Source organism: Sciurus vulgaris, assembly GCF_902686455.1.
Source record: "Sciurus vulgaris genome assembly, chromosome: 9".
NCBI classification, from domain to species: Eukaryota; Metazoa; Chordata; class Mammalia; order Rodentia; family Sciuridae; genus Sciurus; species Sciurus vulgaris.
The window spans coordinates 60,490,059-60,502,886 of NC_136469.1; positions in this window are offsets into that span (position 1 = coordinate 60,490,059).

Here is a 12,828-nt window from a genome sequence, read left to right on the forward strand (position 1 = left end):
CAACAAATATATGAAAAATTGTTCAACATCTCTAGCAATCAGAGAAATGCAAACTAAAACTACACTGAGATTTCATCTCACTCCAGTCAGAATGGTAGTTACCAAGAATACTAAATAATAATGTATTGACAAGGATACTGGGGGGTACACTCATACATTGTTGGTAGAACTGCAAAATGGTGCAACCATTCTGGAAAGCAGTATGAATATTCCTCAAAAAGCTAGCAATGGAACTTTCATATGACCTGACCATCCCACTCTTCAGTATATATCCAAAAAATCTAAAAGTAGCATATTATAGGCATACAGCCACATCAGTTCAATTCACAATAGCCACACTATGGAACCAACCTAGATGCCACTCAACAGATGAATGGATAAAGAAAATGTGATATATTGACTCAGCCATAAAGAAAAATAAAATTATAACATTTGTCAGTAAATGGATGGAACTGGAGACTATCATGCTAAGTGAAATAAGCCAGACTCAAAAAGTCAAAGGTTGAATGTTCTCTGATATGTGGAAGCTAATCCAAAATAAGGAGAAAAAGAAAGAAAAGAAAAGCAAGAAGGGAGGATTCCATCAAAATAGAAGAAAGATCAGTGGAGTAAAGGAAAGGGATTAAGTGGGAGGGAGGAGGAACAGGATAAGGGACAAAGAGTGAAATGGATCTGACTCAAATTTCCTATGAATATACCAGAGTGAATCTCATCATTAGGCATATCTGAAAGGCACTAATTTAAAAAAAAATTGTAAGTAAATAGCAGAAAGATCAGTAGAGTAGAAGGAAGGGAAAGCAGAAGTATTAGGGACTGAATTAGAAAAAATTTATGCATTTACAATTATGTCAAAATGAATTCCAATGTTGTATATAACTAAAAAGAACCAATAAAAAATGTTTAAAACAGAGAAATGGAATTACTTCAAACTAAAAAACTTCTTCACAGCAAAGGAATCAACCGAGTGTAAAAACAACCTACAAAATGGGAGAGTGTATTTACTAACTATACATCTGACAAGGGGTAGATATGCAGAATATATAAAGAACTCCAAAATATCAATAAAAGGGAACAAAAATTTTAAAGGTGACAATAGACCTAAACCTACATTTCTGAAAGAAAACATATAAATGTCCAACAGATACATGAAAAAATGCTCAAAAATCACTTATCACCAGGAAAATGCAAATCAAAACTGCCTCACCCCAGTAAGAATGTCTATTATCAAAATAAATAAATAAATAACAAGTGCTGGAGAGGATAAGCAGAAAAGGAGACCCTTGCATACTACTGGTGGGAATATAAATCAATATAGCCATTGTGGAAAACAGCATGGAGGTTCCTCAATTAAAAATAAAACTACCATATGATCCAGCAATCCCACTCCTGGGCATATATCCAAAGGAAATTAAATCAGAACACCAAAAAAGACATCTGCACTCCCATGTTTATCGCACATGTATTGGCAAGGGCCAAGAAATGGAAACAACCTAAGATTTCGTCAACTGCTGAGTAGATTGTTTTAATATGTATAAACATGATGGAATATTATCCATAAAAAGGAAGAAGTCCTGTCATTTGTGATCAATAAATGGAAACAGATCACTATCAGTGAAAACACGAGGCACAGAATAATAAGTACCACAGGAGCTCACTCGTAGGTAGAATCTAAAAATGAATCGCATAGAAGTTGAGAATCAAATGGTGGTGACCAGAGTCTGGGGAATAGACAGAAGTCTGAGGAGAGGCTTGTCAATGAGTACTGTTAGACTCAGACAGTAGTAAGAATTTCTGATGTGCTATTGAATAGTCCTACAGACGATGATAATATACTGTATATTTTTAAAAACTAGATGAAAGAATTTTGAGTGTTTTTACCACAAAGAAATGATAAATGTGTCAGGAGATGGATATGCTCACCCTGATTTAAATGTTAAACAATGTGGAAAAGTATGGAAACATCAAATGGTACCTCAAAATATGTATAATTTTATGTTTTATATATTAATTAAATATTAACTTTTTAAAAAATTAATAAAAGGAAACTTAGCACCCAGCAGCTGGCATTACCTGACTTCTCAACTAATCCATTTAGGTATTTATGGGGGGCAAGAGGGGAAGCAGGGGGAGTCTGGAGGGATCCTTGTTATTTATCAGGATCCATACTCCTTAGGAGACTTATAAAATGTTTGTTTCACTCTCCACAGAAAGGAAGGAAATTGTATATTACACATTAGTAATTGTCTTTGCTCTAAGAAGTGGTTAAGAGGAAGACCAGACCCAGTAATGCTTTGTGTTATCCAATCCCTTTCCCCTGATCCTTTGACTCTGCTTAAATCCTTAATTCTCCTAGAAATAGGATGATAGGGATATGACTCCTTCCTTATCTTCTAGATATAAAAAGAGTCTTACCAAGCCCCATCCATTAACAGGAGCTCCCCTCCTAGTGAAAGGCTTCTCCCCCAGTTTGGGCTCCCCTAGACTGGGGGCCAGTGGATCAGAGAGGGGCTCCTGTATATCAGGAAACCTTGACTGACATTGGGAGACCAGAAAATGGAAAGCCACTTATTTATTTATTTATTTATTTATTTATTTATTTATTTATTTATTTAACCTAAACCAAGCAGTTTCATTATTTAGAAGTAGCCAGAAAGTTAACTGCATCCTCTGTCTCTTTCTCCCATCATGGTTATCACAAAATGTCAAAGAGCTCTTGTAAAACTGTGATTCTAAAACTGAGAGGAAGCATCATGAGGTGAGCAACCAGTGTTTCCTTTCATGATGTCTGCTTCCTGCAAAGAGAGGATGAACGTCATCAAACCTGTTCACTTGGGACTTGGGGTGGATCTTCTCCGCCTTCCCAAGTCTGACCTGAAAAGTTCATTCCCAATTGTTCTTTTTCTTTTTTTTTTTTTTTTTATTGTAAACAAATGGGATACATGTTGTTTCTCTGCTTGTACATGGCATAAAGGCATACCATTTGTGTAATCATAAATTTACATAGAGTAATGTTGTTTGATTCATTGTTATTTTTTCCCTTCCCCCCACCCCTCCCACCCCTCTTTACCCTCTATACAGTACTTCCTTCCTCCATACTTGCCCCCCTCCCTAACCCTAACTCTAACCCTAACACTAACCCTTCCCTCCCCCCCATTATGTGCCATCCTCCACTTATTAGCGATATGATTCGTCCTTTGACTTTTTGAGATTGGCTTATCTCACTTAGCATGATATTCTCCAATTTCAACCATTTGCCTGCAAATGCCATAATTTTATCATTCTTTATGGCTGAGTAATATTCCATTGTATATATATACCACAGTTTCTTTATCCACTCATCAATTGAAGGGCATCTAGGTTGGTTCCACAGTCTGGCTAATGTGAATTGAGCAGCTATGAACATTGATGTGGCTGTATCTCTGTAGTATGCTGATTTTAAGTCCTTTGGGTATAGGCCAAGGAGTGGGATAGCTGGGTCAAATGGTGGTTCCATTCCAAGTTTTCTAAGGAATCTCCACACTGCTTTCCAGAGTGGCTGCACTAATTTGCAGTCCCACCAGCAATGTATGAGTGTACCTTTCTCCCCACATCCTCGCCAACACCTGTTGTTGCTCATATTCTTGATAATCGCCATTCTAATTGGGGTGAGATGGAATCTTAGGGTGGTTTTGATTTGCATTTCTCTTATTACTTGAGATATTGAACATTTTTCCATATGTTTGTTGATTGCTTGTAGATCTTCTTCTGTGAAGTGTCTATTCATTTCCTTAGCCCATTTATCGACTGGATTATTTGAATTCTTGGAGTAGAGTTTTTTGAGTTCTTTATAGATTCTGGAGATTAGTGCTCTATCTGAAGTATGATTGGCAAAGATATTCTCCCACTCTGTAGGCTCTTTCTTCGCATTGCTGATAGTTTCCTTTGCTGAGAGAAAGCTTTTTAGTTTGAATCTATCCCAGTGGTTGATTCTAGCTTTTATTTCTTGTGCTATGGGAGTCCTGTTAAGGAAATCTGATCCTAGACCAACAAGGTGAAGATTTGGACCTACTTTTTCTTCTATAATCTGCAGGGTCTGTGGTCTGATTCCGAGGTCCTTAATCCATTTTGAGTTTCAACTTCAAACCATTATGATCTGATAGAATACAAGGTAGTGTCTCTATCTTCTTGTATTTGCTTACATTAGCTTTGTGGCATAATACATGGTCTATTTTAGAGAAGGATCCATGTGCTGCTGAGAAGAAAGTGTATTCGCTCTTGGTTGGATGGTATATTCTATAAATGTCCGTTAAGTCTAAATTATTGATTGTGTTATTGAGATCTATGGTTTCTTTGTTCAATTTTTGTCTGGAAGATCTGTCCAGTGGTGAGAGAGGCGTGTTAAAATCACCTAGTATTATTGTGTTATGGTCTATTTGGTTTCTGAAATTGAGAAGGATTTGTTTGACATACATGGATGAGCCACTGTTTGGGGCATAGATGTTTATGATTGTTATATCTTGCTGATTTATGCTTCCCTTAAGCAGTATGAAATGACCTTCTTTATCCCTTCTGACTAACTTTGGCTTGAAGTCCACATTATCGGAAATGAGGATGGATACTCCAGCTTTTTTGCTGAGTCCATGTGCATGGTATGTTTTTCCCCATCCTTTCACCTTTAGTCTATGGGTATCTTTTTCTATGAGGTGAGTCTCTTGCAGGCAACATATTGTTGGATCTTTCTTTTTAATCCAATCTGCCAGTCTATGTCTTTTGATTGATGAGTTCAGGCCATTAACATTCAGGGTTATTATAGAGATATGATTTGGTTTCCCGGTCATTTGGTTCATTTTTTAAATTTTATTTATTTATTTGTTTGACACAACTTGTTTCCTCCTTTATTTGACAATTCCTTTAGGATAATTCCTCCCTTTGCTGATTTGCTTCTTTGTTTTTCATCTCTTTCTCATGGAATATTTTGCTGAGAATGTTCTGTAATGCTGGCTTTCTTTTTGTAAATTCTTTTAGCTTTTGTTTATCATGGAAGGATTTTATTTCATCGTCAAATTTGAAGGTAAGTTTTGCTGGGTATAAGATTCTTGGTTGGCATCCATTTTCTTTCAGGGCTTGAAAAATGTTGTTCCAGGACCTTCTAGCTTTTAGGGTCTGGATTGAAAAATCTGCTGATATCCATATTGGTTTCCCCCTGAATGTAATTTGGTTCTTTTCTCTCACAGCCTTTAAAATTCTGTCTTTATTTTGTATGTTAGGTATTTTCATTATAATGTGCCTTGGTGTGGGTCTGTTGTAATTTTGTGTATTTGGAGTCCTATAAGCCTCTTGAACTTGATTTTCCATTTCATTCTTCAGATTTGGGAAATTTTCTGATATTATTTCATTGAATAAATTGTTCATTCCTTTGGCTTGTTTCTCTAGGCCTTCCTCAATCCCAATAATTCTTAAATTTGGCCTTTTCATGATATCCCATAGTTCTTGTAGATTCTGTTCATGATTTCTTACCATCTTCTCTGTTTGTTCAACTTTGTTTTCAAGGTTAAATATTTTGTCTTCAATGTCTGAGATTCTGTCTTCCAGGTGTTCTATCCTATTGGATATGCTTTCTATGGAGTTCTTAATTTGGTTTATTGTTTCCTTCATGTCAAGGATTTCTGTTTGGTTTTTTTTCAATATCTCTAACTCTTTATTGAAATGATCTTTTTCTTCCTGTATTTGCTCTTTTAACTGTCGATTGGTACGATCATTCAATGCTTGCATTTGCTCTTTCATCTCATCATTCAGTGCATGCATTTGCTCTTTCATCTCATCATTTGCTTCCCTGATCATTTTAATTATGTACATTCTGAACTCCTTTTCTGTCATTTCTCCTGCCATGCTGTCATTGGGTTTTATTGATGTAACATCTAGATTTGTTTGCAGCATTTTCTTTCCTTGTTTTCTCATATTGTTCAGGTTTCAGTGGACTGCTGAGATATTGCAGATTTCCTCTATTGACTTACAATGTCCCTGAAGGTTTCTATATATATCCCCCCTTAGCCTTCAGTAGGCTGAAGTCTTGGAGGAAGTTGATAATGCGGTGCAACACAAGGAAGCTGCCTCTCTAGGAGTGGTGGCCTTCAGGTGGGGTATATTCCCTGCTAGTGGGCAGAGGTGCCTCCACTTGCTGACCAATGGTCATCCAAAGGGGACCTAGGCTGCGGGCTGAGGCAAGGCCTGTTTGGGCCTGAGTCTCTGGTTTTACCGTCTTTGTGGGGAAACCTCACCCGGCAGGGAAGACTCACCCGGTGGGGAGGTCTCGCTGGTTAGTTCCCTCCTATAGGTTCCCCTCAATTTACAGCTACCGCCTGGGCTGGGCTGCCTTCCTCTGCAAAGTTCCCAGGGGCCCGGCCCTACCTCCTGGGCCTGGGAGCCTCACCCTTCGCAGATGAATCTCCTTAGGCTGCCCCTCCTCAGAGAATCTGCCCGCAGTTCTGGAACCTTTGCTCCGCCCTAAGCCTGTCTCTGTGCGGCTCTTCCACCAAGAAGCCTCCTAGATCCTGGGACCCTGCTCTGCACCTAATCGCCTGGCTATGTGGCCCCTCCTCTGAGCAGCCACCTGGGGCCCTGTACAATCGCTCTGAATCCCAGAGACCTGCCACACGCCTCTTCCTCCAGACAGCCGCCCAGTATTCCGGTGCGGTCACTAGGAGTCCAAGAAACTCACTGCGTGCCTCCACCTCCACCAACCACCCGTAGCCCTGGGCAATCAATCACTCCAAGTCGAAGTGACCCTCCCCGTTCCTCCTCCTCCTCCAGATAACCCCCGGGGTGTTCAGGAGCGGTCGCTCTGAGTGGCTCTGAGTCCACGTGACCCGCAGCACGGGTACTCTGGGCAACCGCCCGGAGCTCTGGTGCGGCCACTCAAGACCAAGCGTCCCACCACGCTTCTCCTCCAGGCAGCCCCCCTGTGTTCAGGAGCTGTCACTTTAAGTCCAAACAACTCACCACTCGCCTTCTCCTCTGAGCAGCCGCCTGGAGCGCTAATGCAGTCACTGCGAGTCCAAAGGACCCGCCGCGCTCCTCCTCCTCCTCCTCCTCCTCCTCCTCCGGGCAGGCCCCAGGGTTCAGAAGTGGTCTGAGTCCACACAGCTCGCCACGCAGCCCCTTCTCTGGCAACCGCCTGTAGCTCTGGTGTAGTCACCCCGAATCCAAGCGACCTCGCTCCTCTTCCTCCTCCTCGTCCTCAGGGCAGGCCCCGGGGTTCAGAAGCGTCGTTCTGAGTCCAAACAGCTCGCCGCGCAGCTTCTCCTCTGGCAACCGCCTATAGCTCTGGTGCAGTCACTCCGAATCCAAGTGGCCACGCTCCTCCTCCTCCTCCTCAGGGCAGGCCCCGGTGTCCTGAGTCCACACAGCTCTCCTCGCCACTCTTCCCCTGGGCAGCCGCCGGAGCTCCAGTGGCTGCTCCGAGTCCCAGCGCTGTGCCGAGTGGCCTCCTTTACGGCGCTCCCAGCTGTCCGAGTTCACTGCTCCAGCGGGGGGAGGGGCGACTCGCCGGCAGTTCTACTTCACGAAGTTTCCTGCGTTCCGGGACCACCGTCCCATCTGGGATGCCTCCCCAGGGGGTGAGAGTCACCGGCTGCTTTGAGTTGGTCCCAAGCGTCTCAATATCTCCTCTTTTGAATCCTGAGTCCTGGAGCAACATGAAATGCAGCCACCCTCTAGGCCGCCATCTTGAAACCTCCCCAATTGTTCTTTGATATTTTATTTCCTGAGGGAAGCAGAACAATCCTTCTCCTCTAATCCCAAAATTGATTTAATGGCGAGAACCTGGAGGAATCTTTGAGTTTGGGAAAATCTGAGACTTCCTTGAAAAGTTTTCCTGTAAACAGTACCTATATTGTTGGTTCCAGTAGAGTTAAATTCCTTAAGCTACTTTGGAAAATCTCTTTTTGACTCCTTTGAATATCTCTTATACTGGAGCTTATGACAAAATTATCTCTGATATGATCACAAAAGCAAAACGTTTTCCTCCTTTCCATTGATACAATGTCAAAAATAGTACACAAGGAATGGCTATCCATATCACTGAATACCTATTAGCTACTGTTGCTACCTTCAAAACTATGCTTGACTCCCAAGGTCAGGTCCTATAAACTGTGAATAGACTCTGTGGGCTGTCTCTAAACCCCACCATTCTAACCACAAAGTGTCCTATTACAACCACAAATCCCTCTTTCCAATCTTCGGGCACTGCACTTTCCTGAACAGTCACTAGATGGAGCAATTTATGGCTTCTAGCAAGGCTAACCTAACCCAGCTCCACAATATAGGAATACAGTCTCCAAATATAATTCTTTAAAGTTCTTGCCTGCATAATGAGAATTTTGAAGTATTTTCAAATTTTTACCTAAAATATAGGACGGGTACATTCTGGGGTACTGCTCAAACAATAAAAAATGAAGTGTCCATAAAATATAGAAGCCCCCTAATAACATTGTGTCCATGCAGATGCTTGTTTACAGCATTACCTGGTCATGAACCACTAGATATTGATAATATTCCCTGATAATAAGCAAATGATAGGCATTTGATTCTTCTTATTCACAAAGAATTCTTTATACTGGTGTTGGCACAAGTTGCTGAAAATGTTTTAAATTCTATGCATGCCCTCAATTTCCTGAAAAATGTCACAAGTTAACAATAGGGTCCTCTCTAGTGAGATTTGACATTGGCCTATACTATAATTTCAAAAGAATTTTTATTGCTCCCATTTATTTCTCTCCAACATGTATAAGCCAGGTAATCAATCACTGGAATGAATGACATGATCCTGAAGTTCCTCACTTTGTTTTTCTGATAAGCTTTGACAGTCATTAAATTAATAACTTATTAATTCTACACAGATTTATTAATGTATGTGATACTGAGGAATGGTACAGCTTAATAGCTAGGGATAAGATATCCAAATAATTAAAATGCAATATAATAATCTTTCTATCAAGAAAATAACCCACCAATAAATAGGAGGAAAAACTTCATTCTGCTTAGGAAAGACAGTAAAAATCTTCAGAGAAAAGATGATCTTTGATCTGAGTCTCAATGGATGCATCAGGATTTGACAAATGGTAAAAGTGTACTGTGGACCTAGATAAAAGCATGAGAGAAAATTAAGGTGGTTAAAGGTTATGGTTTATCATAAAATATATGATAAGGTAGGGAGAGAAGTAGAGCTGAACCTGAAGAGCCAGAAGGGTTTAATTATATAAGTCAGGAATGGTCACAGGTTTTCAAGGATTTGGTCAGTAGACCAGGTTTTCAAGCATGTTCAAAACTGTTTCAGAAAATATGACAGCACTGCAGAAGATCACAGAAAAGAAAGAGACTAGAAATAGGAAGAACAATTGAGAAGCTGTGTATGAAGGTATATTTGGGGGAAAAAATCTTGTAACTATAGCCAATGACTCAGTACAACTTACACAAGAGGTTCTTATGGCTGTTGCCATCAGTGTCTCCACTCTACCCCTAACCTTACAACTTCCCTTTACCCGCTTGGCTTCTGGCAGCTAATCTCATCATTCCCATGCCTAAGGGCTTCTGCCAGAAATACAAAAGGTTTATTTGCCCACTTGTGATTAATCAGCACAGAAGTTCCAGGGAATTTACATCTTCCCAAACATCCCTCAATGAATGATTGGTAAAGTTCCAATAAAATACACAATCCCACAGAGTTTCCCCACAGAAATTAAACTCCAGTGGCTTACCTCAGTAACTGGCTTATGACAGCACTCTTAAGTCATGTTTATAATGGCATTCATTATTCACAATAGTCGGAAGGTGGGAGCAACCCAACTGTCCATCAGAAAATGAGTGTACACACACACACACACACACACACACACACATGTCTAAATATATGCACACATCATGAAATAACATTCAGCATTAAAAAAAAGAACATCCTAACAGATGCTACAATACGAATAAAACTTGAGGACATTATATAAGTGAAATAAGCCTGTCTGAAAGTACAAATTCTGTATGATTCCACTTATATAAAGTGCCTAGAGTAGTCAAATTCATAGAGACTGGAAGTAGATGGTGGTGGTGATGGTTTCACAATAGTGTGGATGTCCTTAATGCATGGAGCTGACAAAATTGTTTTTTAAAAAAATGGTCAAAGTGCTTTAGAAGATGGAAGGAACTCCCATGCTCTTGGATAGGCAGAATTAATACTGTTAAAATGACCACACTGCCAAAAGCATTATACAGATTCGATGCAATTCCAATTAAAATCCCAACATCTTTCCTCATGTACATAGAGAAAGCAATTATGAAATTCATTTGGAAAAAATAAGAGACCCAGAATAGCCAAATAAATCCTTAGCAAGAAGAGTGAAGCAGGGAGTATCACAATACCAGACATTAAATTATACTACAGAGCTATCATAACAAAAATGGCATGGGATTGGCACCAAAATAGGTAAGTAGACCAATAGAACAGAATGGAAGACACAGAGACAAACCACATAAATACGGTTATCTCATACTAGACAAAGGTCCAAAACACATAAAATGGAGAAAAGCTAGCCTTTTCAACAAATGGTGCTGGGAAAACTGGAAATCCATATGCAGCAGAATGAAATTAAACCCCTATCTCTCACCCCACACAAAACTCAACTCAAACTAGGAATTAGACGAGAGACACTGTACCTAACAGAAGAAAAAGCAGGCCCAAATCTTCATCATGTCAATTTAGGACCTGACTTCCTCAACAGGACTCCTAAAGCACAAAAAATAAAATCAAGAATCAACAAATGGGATGGATTCAAAAAACTTCCTCTCAGCAAAGGAAACAATCAATCACATGAAGAGAGACTACAGAGTGGGAGAAAATCTTTACCACATGCACATCAGATTGAGAACTAATCTCCAAAATTTATAAAGAACTCAAAACACTTATCACCAAAAATAAAAATAACCTAGTTAATAAATGAGCTAAGGAACTGAACAGACACTTCACAGAAGATTTATAATTGATCAATAAATATATGAAAAAATGTTCAACATCTCTAGTAATTAAAGAAATGCAAATCAAAACTACTCTAAGATATCATCTTACTCCAGTCAGAATGGCAATGATCAAGAATACAAGCAGCAGGGGCTGGGGTTGTGACTCAGTGGTAGAGTGCTTGCCTAGCACATATGAGGTATTTGGTTTGATCCCTAGCACCACATAAAAATAAATGAATAAAAGGAATATAAGCAGCAATAAGTGTTGGTGAGGATGTAGGGGAAAAGTCTCATACATTGTTAATGGAACTGCAAATTAGTGCAACCACTCCAGAAAGCAGTATGGAGATTCCTTAGAAAACCTGGACTTGAACCATCATTTGACCCAGCTATCCCACTCCTCGGTCTATACCCAAAAGACTTAAAATCAGCATACTAAAGTGACACAGCTATATCAGTGTTTATAGCAGCTCAATTCACAATAGCTAAGCTCTGGAATCAACGTAGATGCCCTTCAATAGATGAATGGATCAAAAAACTGTGGTATATATACACAATGGAATATTACTCATCCTTAAAGGAGAATAAAATTATAGAATTTGCAGGTGAATGGATGGAGTTGGAGAATATCATGCTAAGTGAAATAAGCCAATCCCCCAAAACCAAAGGCTAAATGTTTTCTCTGATATGTGGATGCTGATACATAATGGGGGGTGGGATGAATGGAGCAACTTTTGATTAGGCAGAGGTGAGCGAGGAAGACAGGGGAGGGGTGGGAAAGACGGTGGAATAAGATTGACATCATTAACCTAAGTACTTGTATGATCACACAAATGGTATGGACTCTACAACATGTACAACCAGAGAAATAAATAGTTGTGCTCCATTCATGTACAATGAATTGAAATGCATTCTGCTGTCATGTATAACTAATTAGAACAAATAAAAATTAAAAATAAATAAATGGTCAAAGTGATAATTTTTACATTACATATATTTTATCACAATAAAGTTGCACCACTTACTGTCATCCTCCCCTTCCTTGTATCACCTTCCCCACTTTTCTATTAGTGTCCCATTCACATTATTGATGAACTACTAGTAGTCTAATTTTTCTCTCAAGGTCTACTTCTGGGTGAGCCCAAACTAAGACAATTTGTACCAAAAGTAGTATTAGCAAGTGTACTTTAAAGATGGGATTCTGGAACTGATCACTTGCCAGCAAGATGGCAAAAGGACACTGTTGCAGGTTGGGATAAGAGGACCCCAGTGACCCCTGTCTCCTGGGATTCATATCCTTGTGTAATTCCCTCTCCTTAAGTGTAGACTGGATTACTGGGTGGATTTTAACAGCAGAAGTGATAGGACATTCCTTGTAAGATTAGAAGCCTATTTTTTTTAAAAGACCATGGTTTGCATTTGGGAAGTTTCTTTGGGGAAGTCAGTTCTCACCTCATTGAGCAGCCCTCTGGAGAAGACCTGAGTAAGTTGAGTTGATCTTCTGAGGCTTGTCCATGCCGCATGAGTGAAACTGAAAGCAGATTCTTCCTGAGTCAAAACCCACGATGACTGCAGCTCTGAGAATGCTGTGATTATGGCTTTGTGAGGGACCCTGAGGCAAACATCTAAGCTGCTCCCGAGTTCCTAACCAACAAAAACCTTAACCTATTTGTGTTTTAAGCTGCTAAGCCATAGATAGCTAACACACAGGTGGTGAATGGGGGAAGAATTCTCCTGGCATGTTTTTGAACACATTACTATTAGTCTCACTTGTGGTGAAATGGGACCAGATACATATTACAGGGTATGCACTGCCTTGTGCAATATCATTAGTACTTAAGAGAT